Raw genomic sequence first — 14,836 nt, 5'->3', positions numbered from 1 at the left:
AACTTGGAAACCTCATAACTTTTGAACCGTGAGGAACTACGTCGCCCATAACACCATTTCGGAAAGCCCCGAAACCATAATGGGCGGTGAATAGACGGTGCAATTTTTTGGGCTCAAATTCAGCCGTTTTGACCCTCAAACGGGATGCAGAAAGTTACGGCACTTAAAAAAGATCGAAAGCGGATTCTCAGGTTGTTTTTGATGCTTTCTTAACGCCATTAACCTCGACGCACTTTTTCGCTCAAACAAAACGGCAAGAAAATCATGTGGGCCCCACGGCCTTACACTTGGATTGGCCGAAACAAAGAATATACGGAAACGCGAGTTTTGTACTGACGGGTGCGATCATACCAGCACTAATGCACTGGATCCCATCAGAACTCTTCAGCTAAGCGTGGTTTGGCGAGAGTAGTACTAGGATGGGTGACCTCCCGGGAAGTCCTCGTGTTGCACCCCTTTTTATTTTTATTTTTCAGCCTAAAACGAGTCTAAACTTGGAAACCTCATAACTTTTGAACCGTGAGGAACTACGTCACCCATAGAACCATTGCGGAAAGCCCCAGAGACCATAATGGGCGGTGAATAGACGGTGCTATTTTTCGGGCTCAAATTCAGCCGTTTTGACCCTCAAACGGGATGCAGAAAATTACGGCACGTAAAAAAGATCGAAAGCAGTTTCTCAGGGTGGTTTTGAGGCTTTCTTAACGCCATTAACCTCGACGCACTTTTTCGCTCGAAACAAAACGGCCAGAAAATCATGTGGGCCCCACGGCCTTACACTTGGATTGGCCGGAAAAAGATATATAGAAACGAGAGTGTTGTACTGACGGGTGCGATCATACCAGCACTAATGCACCGGATCCCATCAGAACTCCGCAGTTAAGAGTGCTTGGGCGAGAGTAGTACTAGGATGGGTGACCTCCCGGGAAGTCCTCGTGTTGCACCCCTTTTTATTTTTTATTTTTTTTTCAGCCTAAAACGAGTCTAAACTTGAAAACCTCATAACTTTTGAACCGTGAGGAACTACGTCGCCCATAGCACCATTTCGGAAAGGCCCAGAAACCATAATGGGTGGTTAATAGGCGGTGCAATTTTTCGGGCTCAAATTCAGCCGTTTTGACCCTCAAACGGGATGCAGAAAGTTTGGCACGTAAAAAAGATCGAAAGCGGATTCTCAGGGTGTTTTTGATGCTTTCTTAACGCCATTAACCTCGACGCACTTTTTCGCTCGAAACAAAACGGCAAGAAAATCATGTGGGCCCCACGGCCTTACACTTGGATTGGCCGCGAAAAGGATATATAGAAACGAGAGTGTTGTACTGACGGGTGCGATCATACCAGCACTAATGCACGGATCCCATCAGAACTCCGCAGCTAAGCGTGCTTGGGCGAGAGTAGTACTAGGATGGGTGACCTCCCGGGAAGTCCTCGTGTTGCACCCCTTTTATTTTTAATTTTTTTTTCAGCCTAAAACGAGTCTAAACTTGGAAACCTCATAACTTTTGAACCGTGAGGAACTACGTCGCCCATAGCACCATTTCGGAAAGCCCCAGAAACCATAATGGGCGGTGAATAGACGGTGCAATTTTTCGGGCTCAAATTCAGCCGTTTTGACCCTCAAACGGGATGCAGAAAGTTTTGGCACGTAAAAAAGATCGAAAGCGGATTCTCAGGGTGTTTTTGATGCTTTCTTAACGCCATTAACCTCGACGCACTTTTTCGCTCGAAACAAAACGGCAAGAAAATCATGTGGGCCCCACGGCCTTACACTTGGATTGGCCGAGAAAAGGATATATAGAAACGAGAGTGATGTACTGACGGGTGCGATCATACCAGCACTAATGCACCGGATCCCATCAGAACTCCGCAGTAAGCGTGCTTGGGCGAGAGTAGTACTAGGATGGGTGACCTCCCGGGAAGTCCTCGTGTTGCACCCCTTTTTATTTTTTATTTTTTTTTTGCAGCCTAAAACGAGTCTAAACTTGGAAACCTCATAACTTTTGAACCGTGAGGAACTACGTCGCCCATAGCACCATTTCGGAAAGCCCCAGAAACCATAATGGGCGGTGAATAGGCGGTGCAATTTTTCGGGCTCAAATTCAGCCGTTTTGACCCTCAAACGGGATGCAGAAAGTTTGGCACGTAAAAAAGATCGAAAGCGGATTCTCAGGGTGTTTTTGATGCTTTCTTAACGCCATTAACCTCGACGCACTTTTTCGCTCGAAACAAAACGGCAAGAAAATCATGTGGGCCCCACGGCCTTACACTTGGATTGGCCGGAAAAGGATATGTAGAAACGAGAGTGATGTACTGACGGGTGCGATCATACCAGCACTAATGCACCGGATCCCATCAGAACTCCGCAGTTAAGCGTGCTTGGGCGAGAGTAGTACTAGGATGGGTGACCTCCCGGGAAGTCCTCGTGTTGCACCCCTTTTTATTTTTTTTTTTTTTTTGCATCCTAAAACGAGTCTAAACTTGGAAACCTCATAACTTTTGAACCGTGAGGAACTACGTCGCCCATAGCACCATTTCGGAAAGCCCCAGAAACCATAATGGGCGGTGAATAGGCGGTGCAATTTTTCGGGCTCAAATTCAGCCGTTTTGACCCTCAAACGGGCTGCGGAAAGTTTTGGCACGTAAAAAAGATCGAAAGCGGATTCTCAGGATGTTTTTGATGCTTTCTAAACGCCATTAACCTCGACGCACTTTTTCGCTCGAAACAAAACGGCAAGAAAATCATGTGGGCCCACGGCCTTACACTTGGATTGGCCGCGAAAAGGATATGTAGAAACGAGAGTGATGTACTGATGGGTGCGATCATACCAGCACTAATGCACCGGATCCCATCAGAACTCCGCAGCTAAGCGTGCTTGGGCGAGAGTAGTACTAGGATGGGTGACCTCCCGGGAAGTCCTCGTGTTGCACCCCTTTTATTTTTTATTTTTTTTTTTCAGCCTAAAACAAGTCTAAACTTGGAAACCTCATAACTTTTGAACCGTGAGGAACTACGTCGCCCATAGCACCATTTCGGAAAGCCCCAGAAACCATAATGGGCGGTGAATAGGCGGTGCAATTTTTCGGGCTCAAATTCAGCCGTTTTGACCCTCAAACGGGCTGCGGAAAGTTTGGCACGTAAAAAAGATCGAAAGCGGATTCTCAGGGTGTTTTTGATGCTTTCTTAACGCCATTAACCTCGACGCACTTTTTCGCTCGAAACAAAACGGCAAGAAAATCATGTGGGCCCCACGGCCTTACACTTGGATTGGCCGCGAAAAGGGTATGTAGAAACGAGAGTGATGTACTGACGGGTGCGATCATACCAGCACTAATGCACCGGATCCCATCAGAACTCCGCAGCTAAGCGTGCTTGGGCGAGAGTAGTACTAGGATGGGTGACCTCCCGGGAAGTCCTCGTGTTGCACCCCTTTTTATTTTTATTTTTCAGCCTAAAACGAGTCTAAACTTGGAAACCTCATAACTTTTGAACCGTGAGGAACTACGTCACCCATAGAACCATTGCGGAAAGCCCCAGACACCATAATGGGCGGTGAATAGACGGTGCTATTTTTCGGGTTCAAATTCAGCCGTTTTGACCCTCAAACGGGATGCAGAAAATTACGGCACGTAAAAAAGATCGAAAGCAGTTTCTCAGGGTGTTTTTGAGGCTTTCTTAACGCCATTAACTTCGACGCACTTTTTCGCTCGAAACAAAACGGCCAGAAAATCATGTGGGCCCCACAGCCTTACACTTGGATTGGCCGAGAAAAGGATATATAGAAACGAGAGTGTTGTACTGACGGGTGCGATCATACCAGCACTAATGCACTGGATCCTATCAGATCTCCGCAGCTAAGCGTGCTTGGACGAGAGTAGTACTAGGATGGGTGACCTCCCGGGAAGTCCTCGTGTTGCCCTTTTATTTTTTATTTTTTTTTTCAGCCTAAAAAGAGTCTAAACTTGGAAACCTCATAACTTTTGAACCGTGAGGAACTACGTCGCCCATAACACCATTTCGGAAAGCCCCAGAAACCATAATGGGCGGTGAATAGACGGTGCAATTTTTCGGGCTCAAATTCAGCCGTTTTGACCCTCAAACGGGATGCAGAAAGTTACGGCACTTAAAAAAGATCGAAAGCGGATTCTCAGGTTGTTTTTGATGCTTTCTTAACGCCATTAACCTCGACGCACTTTTTCGCTCAAACAAAACGGCAAGAAAATCATGTGGGCCCCACGGCCTTACACTTGGATTGGCCGAAAAAAGAATATACGGAAACGCGAGTTTGTACTGACGGGTGCGATCATACCAGCACTAATGCACTGGATCCCATCAGAACTCCGCAGCTAAGCGTGGTTTGGCGAGAGTAGTACTAGGATGGGTGACCTCCCGGGAAGTCCTCGTGTTGCACCCCTTTTTATTTTTATTTTTCAGCCTAAAACGAGTCTAAACTTGGAAACCTCATAACTTTTGAACCGTGAGGAACTACGTCGCCCATAGAACCATTGCGGAAAGCCCCAGAAACCATAATGGGCGGTGAATAGACTGTGCTATTTTTCGGGCTCAAATTCAGCCGTTTTGACCCTCAAACGGGATGCAAAAAATTACGGCACGTAAAAAAGATCGAAAGCGGATTCTCAGGATGTTTTTGATGCTTTCTAAACGCCATTAACCTCGACGCACTTTTTCGCTCGAAACAAAACGGCAAGAAAATCATGTGGGCCCCACGGCCTTACACTTGGATTGGCCGGAAAAAGAATATAGGAAAACGCGAGTGTTGTATTGACGGGTGCGATCATACCAGCACTAATGCACCGGATCCCATCAGAACTCCGCAGTTAAGCGTGCTTGGGCGAGAGTAGTACTAGGATGGGTGACCTCCCGGGAAGTCCTCGTGTTGCACCCCTTTTATTTTTTAATTTTTTTTTGCATCCTAAAACGAGTCTAAACTTGGAAACCTCATAACTTTTGAACCGTGAGGAACTACGTCGCCCATAGCACCATTTCGGAAAGGCCCAGAAACCATAATGGGCGGTGAATAGGCGGCGCCAATTTTTCGGGCTCAAATTCAGCCGTTTTGACCCTCAAACGGGCTGCGGAAAGTTTTGGCACGTAAAAAAGATCGAAAGCGGATTCTCAGGATGTTTTTGATGCTTTCTAAACGCCATTAACCTCGACGCACTTTTTCGCTCGAAACAAAACGGCAAGAAAATCATGTGGGCCCCACGGCCTTACACTTGGATTGGCCGCGAAAAGGATATGTAGAAACGAGAGTGATGTACTGACGGGTGCGATCATACCAGCACTAATGCACCGGATCCCATCAGAACTCCGCAGCTAAGCGTGCTTGGGCGAGAGTAGTACTAGGATGGGTGACCTCCCGGGAAGTCCTCGTGTTGCACTCCTTTTATTTTTTAATTTTTTTTTGCATCCTAAAACGAGTCTAAACTTGGAAACCTCATAACTTTTGAACCGTGAGGAACTACGTCGCCCATAGCACCATTTCGGAAAGGCCCAGAAACCATAATGGGCGGTGAATAGGCGGCGCCAATTTTTCGGGCTCAAATTCAGCCGTTTTGACCCTCAAACGGGCTGCGGAAAGTTTTGGCACGTAAAAAAGATCGAAAGCGGATTCTCAGGATGTTTTTGATGCTTTCTAAACGCCATTAACCTCGACGCACTTTTTCGCTCGAAACAAAACGGCAAGAAAATCATGTGGGCCCCACGGCCTTACACTTGGATTGGCCGCGAAAAGGATATGTAGAAACGAGAGTGATGTACTGACGGGTGCGATCATACCAGCACTAATGCACCGGATCCCATCAGAACTCCGCAGTAAGCGTGCTTGGGCGAGAGTAGTACTAGGATGGGTGACCTCCCGGGAAGTCCTCGTGTTGCACCCCTTTTTATTTTTTAATTTTTTTTTTGCATCCTAAAACGAGTCTAAACTTGGAAACCTCATAACTTTTGAACCGTGAGGAACTACGTCGCCCATAGCACCATTTCGGAAAGGCCCAGAAACCATAATGGGCGGTGAATAGGCGGCGCCAATTTTTCGGGCTCAAATTCAGCCGTTTTGACCCTCAAACGGGCTGCGGAAAGTTTTGGCACGTAAAAAAGATCGAAAGCGGATTCTCAGGATGTTTTTGATGCTTTCTAAACGCCATTAACCTCGACGCACTTTTTCGCTCGAAACAAAACGGCAAGAAAATCATGTGGGCCCCACGGCCTTACACTTGGATTGGCCGGAAAAGGATATGTAGAAACAAGAGTGATGTACTGACGGGTGCGATCATACCAGCACTAATGCACCGGATCCCATCAGAACTCCGCAGTTAAGCGTGCTTGGGCGAGAGTAGTACTAGGATGGGTGACCTCCCGGGAAGTCCTCGTGTTGCACCCCTTTTTATTTTTTAATTTTCTTTTTTTTTTTGCATCCTAAAACGAGTCTAAACTTGGAAACCTCATAACTTTTGAACCGTGAGGAACTACGTCGCCCATAGCACCATTTCGGAAAGGCCCAGAAACCATAATGGGCGGTGAATAGGCGGTGCCAATTTTTCGGGCTCAAATTCAGCCGTTTTGACCCTCAAACGGGCTGCGGAAAGTTTTGGCACGTAAAAAAGATCGAAAGCGGATTCTCAGGGTGTTTTTGATGCTTTCTGAACGCCATTAACCTCGACGCACTTTTTCGCTCGAAACAAAACGGCAAGAAAATCATGTGGGTCCCACGGCCTCACACTTGGATTGGCCGCGAAAAGGGTATGTAGAAACGAGAGTGATGTACTGACGGGTGCGATCATACCAGCACTAATGCACCGGATCCCATCAGAACTCCGCAGTTAAGCGTGCTTGGGCGAGAGTAGTACTAGGATGGGTGACCTCCCGGGAAGTCCTCGTGTTGCACCCCTTTTTATTTTTTAATTTTTTTTTTTTTGCATCCTAAAACAAGTCTAAACTTGGAAACCTCATAACTTTTGAACCGTGAGGAACTACGTCGCCCATAGCACCATTTCGGAAAGCCCCAGAAACCATAATGGGCGGTGAATAGGCGGTGCCAATTTTTCGGGCTCAAATTCAGCCGTTTTGACCCTCAAACGGGCTGCGGAAAGTTTTGGCACGTAAAAAAGATCGAAAGCGGATTCTCAGGGTGTTTTTGATGCTTTCTGAACGCCATTAACCTCGACGCACTTTTTCGATCGAAAAAAAACGGCAAGAAAATCATGTGGGTCCCACGGCCTCACACTTGGATTGGCCGCGAAAAGGGTATGTAGAAACGAGAGTGATGTACTGACGGGTGCGATCATACCAGCACTAATGCACCGGATCCCATCAGAACTCCGCAGTTAAGCGTGCTTGGGCGAGAGTAGTACTAGGATGGGTGACCTCCCGGGAAGTCCTCGTGTTGCACCCCTTTTTATTTTTTAATTTTTTTTTTTTTGCATCCTAAAACAAGTCTAAACTTGGAAACCTCATAACTTTTGAACCGTGAGGAACTACGTCGCCCATAGCACCATTTCGGAAAGCCCCAGAAACCATAATGGGCGGTGAATAGGCGGTGCCAATTTTTCGGGCTCAAATTCAGCCGTTTTGACCCTCAAACGGGCTGCGGAAAGTTTTGGCACGTAAAAAAGATCGAAAGCGGATTCTCAGGGTGTTTTTGATGCTTTCTGAACGCCATTAACCTCGACGCACTTTTTCGATCGAAACAAAACGGCAAGAAAATCATGTGGGTCCCACGGCCTCACACTTGGATTGGCCGCGAAAAGGGTATGTAGAAACGAGAGTGATGTACTGACGGGTGCGATCATACCAGCACTAATGCACCGGATCCCATCAGAACTCCGCAGTTAAGCGTGCTTGGGCGAGAGTAGTACTAGGATGGGTGACCTCCCGGGAAGTCCTCGTGTTGCACCCCTTTTTATTTTTTAATTTTTTTTTTTTGCATCCTAAAACAAGTCTAAACTTGGAAACCTCATAACTTTTGAACCGTGAGGAACTACGTCGCCCATAGCACCATTTCGGAAAGCCCCAGAAACCATAATGGGCGGTGAATAGGCGGTGCCAATTTTTCGGGCTCAAATTCAGCCGTTTTGACCCTCAAACGGGCTGCGGAAAGTTTTGGCACGTAAAAAAGATCGAAAGCGGATTCTCAGGGTGTTTTTGATGCTTTCTGAACGCCATTAACCTCGACGCACTTTTTCGCTCGAAACAAAACGGCAAGAAAATCATGTGGGTCCCACGGCCTCACACTTGGATTGGCCGCGAAAAGGGTATGTAGAAACGAGAGTGATGTACTGACGGGTGCGATCATACCAGCACTAATGCACCGGATCCCATCAGAACTCCGCAGTTAAGCGTGCTTGGGCGAGAGTAGTACTAGGATGGGTGACCTCCCGGGAAGTCCTCGTGTTGCACCCCTTTTTATTTTTTAATTTTTTTTTTTTGCATCCTAAAACAAGTCTAAACTTGGAAACCTCATAACTTTTGAACCGTGAGGAACTACGTCGCCCATAGCACCATTTCGGAAAGCCCCAGAAACCATAATGGGCGGTGAATAGGCGGTGCCAATTTTTCGGGCTCAAATTCAGCCGTTTTGACCCTCAAACGGGCTGCGGAAAGTTTTGGCACTTAAAAAAGATCGAAAGCGGATTCTCAGGGTGTTTTTGATGCTTTCTGAACGCCATTAACCTCGACGCACTTTTTCGATCGAAACAAAACGGCAAGAAAATCATGTGGGTCCCACGGCCTCACACTTGGATTGGCCGCAAAAAGGGTATGTAGAAACGAGAGTGATGTACTGACGGGTGCGATCATACCAGCACTAATGCACCGGATCCCATCAGAACTCCGCAGTTAAGCGTGCTTGGGCGAGAGTAGTACTAGGATGGGTGACCTCCCGGGAAGTCCTCGTGTTGCACCCCTTTTTATTTTTAATTTTTTTTTTTTTTGCATCCTAAAACAAGTCTAAACTTGGAAACCTCATAACTTTTGAACCGTGAGGAACTACGTCGCCCATAGCACCATTTCGGAAAGCCCCAGAAACCATAATGGGCGGTGAATAGGCGGTGCCAATTTTTCGGGCTCAAATTCAGCCGTTTTGACCCTCAAACGGGCTGCGGAAAGTTTTGGCACGTAAAAAAGATCGAAAGCGGATTCTCAGGGTGTTTTTGATGCTTTCTGAACGCCATTAACCTCGACGCACTTTTTCGATCGAAAAAAAACGGCAAGAAAATCATGTGGGTCCCACGGCCTCACACTTGGATTGGCCGCGAAAAGGGTATGTAGAAACGAGAGTGATGTACTGACGGGTGCGATCATACCAGCACTAATGCACCGGATCCCATCAGAACTCCGCAGTTAAGCGTGCTTGGGCGAGAGTAGTACTAGGATGGGTGACCTCCCGGGAAGTCCTCGTGTTGCACCCCTTTTTATTTTTTTATTTTTTTTTTTTTGCATCCTAAAACAAGTCTAAACTTGGAAACCTCATAACTTTTGAACCGTGAGGAACTACGTCGCCCATAGCACCATTTCGGAAAGCCCCAGAAACCATAATGGGCGGTGAATAGGCGGTGCCAATTTTTCGGGCTCAAATTCAGCCGTTTTGACCCTCAAACGGGCTGCGGAAAGTTTTGGCACGTAAAAAAGATCGAAAGCGGATTCTCAGGGTGTTTTTGATGCTTTCTGAACGCCATTAACCTCGACGCACTTTTTCGATCGAAACAAAACGGCAAGAAAATCATGTGGGTCCCACGGCCTCACACTTGGATTGGCCGCGAAAAGGGTATGTAGAAACGAGAGTGATGTACTGACGGGTGCGATCATACCAGCACTAATGCACCGGATCCCATCAGAACTCCGCAGTTAAGCGTGCTTGGGCGAGAGTAGTACTAGGATGGGTGACCTCCCGGGAAGTCCTCGTGTTGCACCCCTTTTTATTTTTTAATTTTTTTTTTTTTGCATCCTAAAACAAGTCTAAACTTGGAAACCTCATAACTTTTGAACCGTGAGGAACTACGTCGCCCATAGCACCATTTCGGAAAGCCCCAGAAACCATAATGGGCGGTGAATAGGCGGTGCCAATTTTTCGGGCTCAAATTCAGCCGTTTTGACCCTCAAACGGGCTGCGGAAAGTTTTGGCACGTAAAAAAGATCGAAAGCGGATTCTCAGGGTGTTTTTGATGCTTTCTGAACGCCATTAACCTCGACGCACTTTTTCGATCGAAACAAAACGGCAAGAAAATCATGTGGGTCCCACGGCCTCACACTTGGATTGGCCGCAAAAAGGGTATGTAGAAACGAGAGTGATGTACTGACGGGTGCGATCATACCAGCACTAATGCACCGGATCCCATCAGAACTCCGCAGTTAAGCGTGCTTGGGCGAGAGTAGTACTAGGATGGGTGACCTCCCGGGAAGTCCTCGTGTTGCACCCCTTTTTATTTTTTAATTTTTTTTTTTTTGCATCCTAAAACAAGTCTAAACTTGGAAACCTCATAACTTTTGAACCGTGAGGAACTACGTCGCCCATAGCACCATTTCGGAAAGCCCCAGAAACCATAATGGGCGGTGAATAGGCGGTGCCAATTTTTCGGGCTCAAATTCAGCCGTTTTGACCCTCAAACGGGCTGCGGAAAGTTTTGGCACGTAAAAAAGATCGAAAGCGGATTCTCAGGGTGTTTTTGATGCTTTCTGAACGCCATTAACCTCGACGCACTTTTTCGATCGAAAAAAAACGGCAAGAAAATCATGTGGGTCCCACGGCCTCACACTTGGATTGGCCGCGAAAAGGGTATGTAGAAACGAGAGTGATGTACTGACGGGTGCGATCATACCAGCACTAATGCACCGGATCCCATCAGAACTCCGCAGTTAAGCGTGCTTGGGCGAGAGTAGTACTAGGATGGGTGACCTCCCGGGAAGTCCTCGTGTTGCACCCCTTTTTATTTTTTAATTTTTTTTTTTTTGCATCCTAAAACAAGTCTAAACTTGGAAACCTCATAACTTTTGAACCGTGAGGAACTACGTCGCCCATAGCACCATTTCGGAAAGCCCCAGAAACCATAATGGGCGGTGAATAGGCGGTGCCAATTTTTCGGGCTCAAATTCAGCCGTTTTGACCCTCAAACGGGCTGCGGAAAGTTTTGGCACGTAAAAAAGATCGAAAGCGGATTCTCAGGGTGTTTTTGATGCTTTCTGAACGCCATTTATCTCGATGCACTTTTTCGATCGAAACAAAACGGCAAGAAAATCATGTGGGTCCCATGGCCTCACACTTGGATTGGCCGCGAAAAGGGTATGTAGAAACGAGAGTGATGTACTGACGGGTGCGATCATACCAGCACTAATGCACCGGATCCCATCAGAACTCCGCAGTTAAGCGTGCTTGGGCGAGAGTAGTACTAGGATGGGTGACCTCCCGGGAAGTCCTCGTGTTGCACCCCTTTTTATTTTTATTTTTTTTTTTTTGCATCCTAAAACAAGTCTAAACTTGGAAACCTCATAACTTTTGAACCGTGAGGAACTACGTCGCCCATAGCACCATTTCGGAAAGCCCCAGAAACCATAATGGGCGGTGAATAGGCGGTGCCAATTTTTCGGGCTCAAATTCAGCCGTTTTGACCCTCAAACGGGCTGCGGAAAGTTTTGGCACGTAAAAAAGATCGAAAGCGGATTCTCAGGGTGTTTTTGATGCTTTCTGAACGCCATTAACCTCGACGCACTTTTTCGATCGAAACAAAACGGCAAGAAAATCATGTGGGTCCCACGGCCTCACACTTGGATTGGCCGCGAAAAGGGTATGTAGAAACGAGAGTGATGTACTGACGGGTGCGATCATACCAGCACTAATGCACCGGATCCCATCAGAACTCCGCAGTTAAGCGTGCTTGGGCGAGAGTAGTACTAGGATGGGTGACCTCCCGGGAAGTCCTCGTGTTGCACCCCTTTTTATTTTTTAATTTTTTTTTTTTTGCATCCTAAAACAAGTCTAAACTTGGAAACCTCATAACTTTTGAACCGTGAGGAACTACGTCGCCCATAGCACCATTTCGGAAAGCCCCAGAAACCATAATGGGCGGTGAATAGGCGGTGCCAATTTTTCGGGCTCAAATTCAGCCGTTTTGACCCTCAAACGGGCTGCGGAAAGTTTTGGCACGTAAAAAAGATCGAAAGCGGATTCTCAGGGTGTTTTTGATGCTTTCTGAACGCCATTAACCTCGACGCACTTTTTCGATCGAAACAAAACGGCAAGAAAATCATGTGGGTCCCACGGCCTCACACTTGGATTGGCCGCGAAAAGGGTATGTAGAAACGAGAGTGATGTACTGACGGGTGCGATCATACCAGCACTAATGCACCGGATCCCATCAGAACTCCGCAGTTAAGCGTGCTTGGGCGAGAGTAGTACTAGGATGGGTGACCTCCCGGGAAGTCCTCGTGTTGCACCCCTTTTTATTTTTAATTTTTTTTTTTTTGCATCCTAAAACAAGTCTAAACTTGGAAACCTCATAACTTTTGAACCGTGAGGAACTACGTCGCCCATAGCACCATTTCGGAAAGCCCCAGAAACCATAATGGGCGGTGAATAGGCGGTGCCAATTTTTCGGGCTCAAATTCAGCCGTTTTGACCCTCAAACGGGCTGCGGAAAGTTTTGGCACGTAAAAAAGATCGAAAGCGGATTCTCAGGGTGTTTTTGATGCTTTCTGAACGCCATTAACCTCGACGCACTTTTTCGATCGAAACAAAACGGCAAGAAAATCATGTGGGTCCCACGGCCTCACACTTGGATTGGCCGCAAAAAGGGTATGTAGAAACGAGAGTGATGTACTGACGGGTGCGATCATACCAGCACTAATGCACCGGATCCCATCAGAACTCCGCAGTTAAGCGTGCTTGGGCGAGAGTAGTACTAGGATGGGTGACCTCCCGGGAAGTCCTCGTGTTGCACCCCTTTTTATTTTTTATTTTTTTTTTTTTTGCATCCTAAAACAAGTCTAAACTTGGAAACCTCATAACTTTTGAACCGTGAGGAACTACGTCGCCCATAGCACCATTTCGGAAAGCCCCAGAAACCATAATGGGCGGTGAATAGGCGGTGCCAATTTTTCGGGCTCAAATTCAGCCGTTTTGACCCTCAAACGGGCTGCGGAAAGTTTTGGCACGTAAAAAAGATCGAAAGCGGATTCTCAGGGTGTTTTTGATGCTTTCTGAACGCCATTAACCTCGACGCACTTTTTCGATCGAAAAAAAACGGCAAGAAAATCATGTGGATCCCATGGCCTCACACTTGGATTGGCCGCGAAAAGGGTATGTAGAAACGAGAGTGATGTACTGACGGGTGCGATCATACCAGCACTAATGCACCGGATCCCATCAGAACTCCGCAGTTAAGCGTGCTTGGGCGAGAGTAGTACTAGGATGGGTGACCTCCCGGGAAGTCCTCGTGTTGCACCCCTTTTTATTTTTTAATTTTTTTTTTTTGCATCCTAAAACAAGTCTAAACTTGGAAACCTCATAACTTTTGAACCGTGAGGAACTACGTCGCCCATAGCACCATTTCGGAAAGCCCCAGAAACCATAATGGGCGGTGAATAGGCGGTGCCAATTTTTCGGGCTCAAATTCAGCCGTTTTGACCCTCAAACGGGCTGCGGAAAGTTTTGGCACGTAAAAAAGATCGAAAGCGGATTCTCAGGGTGTTTTTGATGCTTTCTGAACGCCATTAACCTCGACGCACTTTTTCGATCGAAACAAAACGGCAAGAAAATCATGTGGGTCCCACGGCCTCACACTTGGATTGGCCGCAAAAAGGGTATGTAGAAACGAGAGTGATGTACTGACGGGTGCGATCATACCAGCACTAATGCACCGGATCCCATCAGAACTCCGCAGTTAAGCGTGCTTGGGCGAGAGTAGTACTAGGATGGGTGACCTCCCGGGAAGTCCTCGTGTTGCACCCCTTTTTATTTTTTAATTTTTTTTTTTTTGCATCCTAAAACAAGTCTAAACTTGGAAACCTCATAACTTTTGAACCGTGAGGAACTACGTCGCCCATAGCACCATTTCGGAAAGCCCCAGAAACCATAATGGGCGGTGAATAGGCGGCGCCAATTTTTCGGGCTCAAATTCAGCCGTTTTGACCCTCAAACGGGCTGCGGAAAGTTTTGGCACGTAAAAAAGATCGAAAGCGGATTCTCAGGATGTTTTTGATGCTTTCTAAACGCCATTAACCTCGACGCACTTTTTCGCTCGAAACAAAACGGCAAGAAAATCATGTGGGCCCCACGGCCTTACACTTGGATTGGCCGCGAAAAGGATATGTAGAAACGAGAGTGATGTACTGACGGGTGCGATCATACCAGCACTAATGCACCGGATCCCATCAGAACTCCGCAGTTAAGCGTGCTTGGGCGAGAGTAGTACTAGGATGGGTGACCTCCCGGGAAGTCCTCGTGTTGCACCCCTTTTTATTTTTTAATTTTTTTTTTTTTGCATCCTAAAACAAGTCTAAACTTGGAAACCTCATAACTTTTGAACCGTGAGGAACTACGTCGCCCATAGCACCATTTCGGAAAGCCCCAGAAACCATAATGGGCGGTGAATAGGCGGTGCCAATTTTTCGGGCTCAAATTCAGCCGTTTTGACCCTCAAACGGGCTGCGGAAAGTTTTGGCACGTAAAAAAGATCGAAAGCGGATTCTCAGGGTGTTTTTGATGCTTTCTGAACGCCATTAACCTCGACGCACTTTTTCGATCGAAACAAAACGGCAAGAAAATCATGTGGGTCCCACGGCCTCACACTTGGATTGGCCGCAAAAAGGGTATGTAGAAACGAGAGT

At 47.0% G+C, this 14,836-nt stretch overlaps 29 non-coding genes across 29 annotated transcripts; all 29 read left to right on the top strand.

Moving 5' to 3' along the window:
- Window positions 1-337: 337 nt before the first annotated feature.
- Window positions 338-456, top strand: LOC125598333. The gene has a single exon (XR_007332368.1). It is a non-coding gene; the product is annotated as a 5S ribosomal RNA (ribosomal RNA).
- Window positions 457-828: 372 nt separating this feature from the next.
- Window positions 829-947, top strand: LOC125598318. Its single transcript, XR_007332353.1, has one exon. It is a non-coding gene; the product is annotated as a 5S ribosomal RNA (ribosomal RNA).
- A 377-nt stretch (window positions 948-1,324) lies between these two features.
- On the top strand, window positions 1,325-1,442 carry LOC125598326. Its single transcript, XR_007332361.1, has one exon. It is a non-coding gene; the product is annotated as a 5S ribosomal RNA (ribosomal RNA).
- Window positions 1,443-1,819: 377 nt separating this feature from the next.
- LOC125598325 lies at window positions 1,820-1,937 on the top strand. The gene has a single exon (XR_007332360.1). It is a non-coding gene; the product is annotated as a 5S ribosomal RNA (ribosomal RNA).
- Window positions 1,938-2,315: 378 nt separating this feature from the next.
- Window positions 2,316-2,434, top strand: LOC125598443. Its single transcript, XR_007332429.1, has one exon. It is a non-coding gene; the product is annotated as a 5S ribosomal RNA (ribosomal RNA).
- Window positions 2,435-2,812: 378 nt separating this feature from the next.
- Window positions 2,813-2,931, top strand: LOC125598447. The gene has a single exon (XR_007332433.1). It is a non-coding gene; the product is annotated as a 5S ribosomal RNA (ribosomal RNA).
- A 378-nt stretch (window positions 2,932-3,309) lies between these two features.
- On the top strand, window positions 3,310-3,428 carry LOC125598446. The gene has a single exon (XR_007332432.1). It is a non-coding gene; the product is annotated as a 5S ribosomal RNA (ribosomal RNA).
- A 373-nt stretch (window positions 3,429-3,801) lies between these two features.
- Window positions 3,802-3,920, top strand: LOC125598331. Its single transcript, XR_007332366.1, has one exon. It is a non-coding gene; the product is annotated as a 5S ribosomal RNA (ribosomal RNA).
- A 373-nt stretch (window positions 3,921-4,293) lies between these two features.
- LOC125598328 lies at window positions 4,294-4,412 on the top strand. Its single transcript, XR_007332363.1, has one exon. It is a non-coding gene; the product is annotated as a 5S ribosomal RNA (ribosomal RNA).
- Window positions 4,413-4,785: 373 nt separating this feature from the next.
- On the top strand, window positions 4,786-4,904 carry LOC125598442. The gene has a single exon (XR_007332428.1). It is a non-coding gene; the product is annotated as a 5S ribosomal RNA (ribosomal RNA).
- Window positions 4,905-5,284: 380 nt separating this feature from the next.
- Window positions 5,285-5,403, top strand: LOC125598448. The gene has a single exon (XR_007332434.1). It is a non-coding gene; the product is annotated as a 5S ribosomal RNA (ribosomal RNA).
- A 380-nt stretch (window positions 5,404-5,783) lies between these two features.
- LOC125598323 lies at window positions 5,784-5,901 on the top strand. The gene has a single exon (XR_007332358.1). It is a non-coding gene; the product is annotated as a 5S ribosomal RNA (ribosomal RNA).
- Window positions 5,902-6,282: 381 nt separating this feature from the next.
- Window positions 6,283-6,401, top strand: LOC125598441. Its single transcript, XR_007332427.1, has one exon. It is a non-coding gene; the product is annotated as a 5S ribosomal RNA (ribosomal RNA).
- Window positions 6,402-6,789: 388 nt separating this feature from the next.
- LOC125598440 lies at window positions 6,790-6,908 on the top strand. Its single transcript, XR_007332426.1, has one exon. It is a non-coding gene; the product is annotated as a 5S ribosomal RNA (ribosomal RNA).
- Window positions 6,909-7,293: 385 nt separating this feature from the next.
- Window positions 7,294-7,412, top strand: LOC125598438. The gene has a single exon (XR_007332424.1). It is a non-coding gene; the product is annotated as a 5S ribosomal RNA (ribosomal RNA).
- A 385-nt stretch (window positions 7,413-7,797) lies between these two features.
- On the top strand, window positions 7,798-7,916 carry LOC125598437. Its single transcript, XR_007332423.1, has one exon. It is a non-coding gene; the product is annotated as a 5S ribosomal RNA (ribosomal RNA).
- A 384-nt stretch (window positions 7,917-8,300) lies between these two features.
- LOC125598436 lies at window positions 8,301-8,419 on the top strand. The gene has a single exon (XR_007332422.1). It is a non-coding gene; the product is annotated as a 5S ribosomal RNA (ribosomal RNA).
- A 384-nt stretch (window positions 8,420-8,803) lies between these two features.
- LOC125598435 lies at window positions 8,804-8,922 on the top strand. The gene has a single exon (XR_007332421.1). It is a non-coding gene; the product is annotated as a 5S ribosomal RNA (ribosomal RNA).
- Window positions 8,923-9,307: 385 nt separating this feature from the next.
- Window positions 9,308-9,426, top strand: LOC125598434. The gene has a single exon (XR_007332420.1). It is a non-coding gene; the product is annotated as a 5S ribosomal RNA (ribosomal RNA).
- Window positions 9,427-9,811: 385 nt separating this feature from the next.
- On the top strand, window positions 9,812-9,930 carry LOC125598433. Its single transcript, XR_007332419.1, has one exon. It is a non-coding gene; the product is annotated as a 5S ribosomal RNA (ribosomal RNA).
- A 385-nt stretch (window positions 9,931-10,315) lies between these two features.
- On the top strand, window positions 10,316-10,434 carry LOC125598432. The gene has a single exon (XR_007332418.1). It is a non-coding gene; the product is annotated as a 5S ribosomal RNA (ribosomal RNA).
- Window positions 10,435-10,819: 385 nt separating this feature from the next.
- LOC125598431 lies at window positions 10,820-10,938 on the top strand. Its single transcript, XR_007332417.1, has one exon. It is a non-coding gene; the product is annotated as a 5S ribosomal RNA (ribosomal RNA).
- A 385-nt stretch (window positions 10,939-11,323) lies between these two features.
- Window positions 11,324-11,442, top strand: LOC125598430. Its single transcript, XR_007332416.1, has one exon. It is a non-coding gene; the product is annotated as a 5S ribosomal RNA (ribosomal RNA).
- Window positions 11,443-11,825: 383 nt separating this feature from the next.
- LOC125598429 lies at window positions 11,826-11,944 on the top strand. The gene has a single exon (XR_007332415.1). It is a non-coding gene; the product is annotated as a 5S ribosomal RNA (ribosomal RNA).
- A 385-nt stretch (window positions 11,945-12,329) lies between these two features.
- LOC125598427 lies at window positions 12,330-12,448 on the top strand. Its single transcript, XR_007332413.1, has one exon. It is a non-coding gene; the product is annotated as a 5S ribosomal RNA (ribosomal RNA).
- A 384-nt stretch (window positions 12,449-12,832) lies between these two features.
- LOC125598426 lies at window positions 12,833-12,951 on the top strand. Its single transcript, XR_007332412.1, has one exon. It is a non-coding gene; the product is annotated as a 5S ribosomal RNA (ribosomal RNA).
- A 385-nt stretch (window positions 12,952-13,336) lies between these two features.
- On the top strand, window positions 13,337-13,455 carry LOC125598425. Its single transcript, XR_007332411.1, has one exon. It is a non-coding gene; the product is annotated as a 5S ribosomal RNA (ribosomal RNA).
- A 384-nt stretch (window positions 13,456-13,839) lies between these two features.
- On the top strand, window positions 13,840-13,958 carry LOC125598424. Its single transcript, XR_007332410.1, has one exon. It is a non-coding gene; the product is annotated as a 5S ribosomal RNA (ribosomal RNA).
- A 385-nt stretch (window positions 13,959-14,343) lies between these two features.
- On the top strand, window positions 14,344-14,462 carry LOC125598423. Its single transcript, XR_007332409.1, has one exon. It is a non-coding gene; the product is annotated as a 5S ribosomal RNA (ribosomal RNA).
- The last annotated feature ends 374 nt before the right edge of the window (window positions 14,463-14,836 follow it).

This window comes from Brassica napus, unplaced genomic scaffold (assembly GCF_020379485.1).
Source record: "Brassica napus cultivar Da-Ae unplaced genomic scaffold, Da-Ae ScsIHWf_1705;HRSCAF=2333, whole genome shotgun sequence".
NCBI lineage: Eukaryota > Viridiplantae > Streptophyta > Magnoliopsida > Brassicales > Brassicaceae > Brassica > Brassica napus.
Note: the sequence above shows the minus strand (reverse complement) of the source record. Positions and strands in the feature narration are given on the sequence as shown.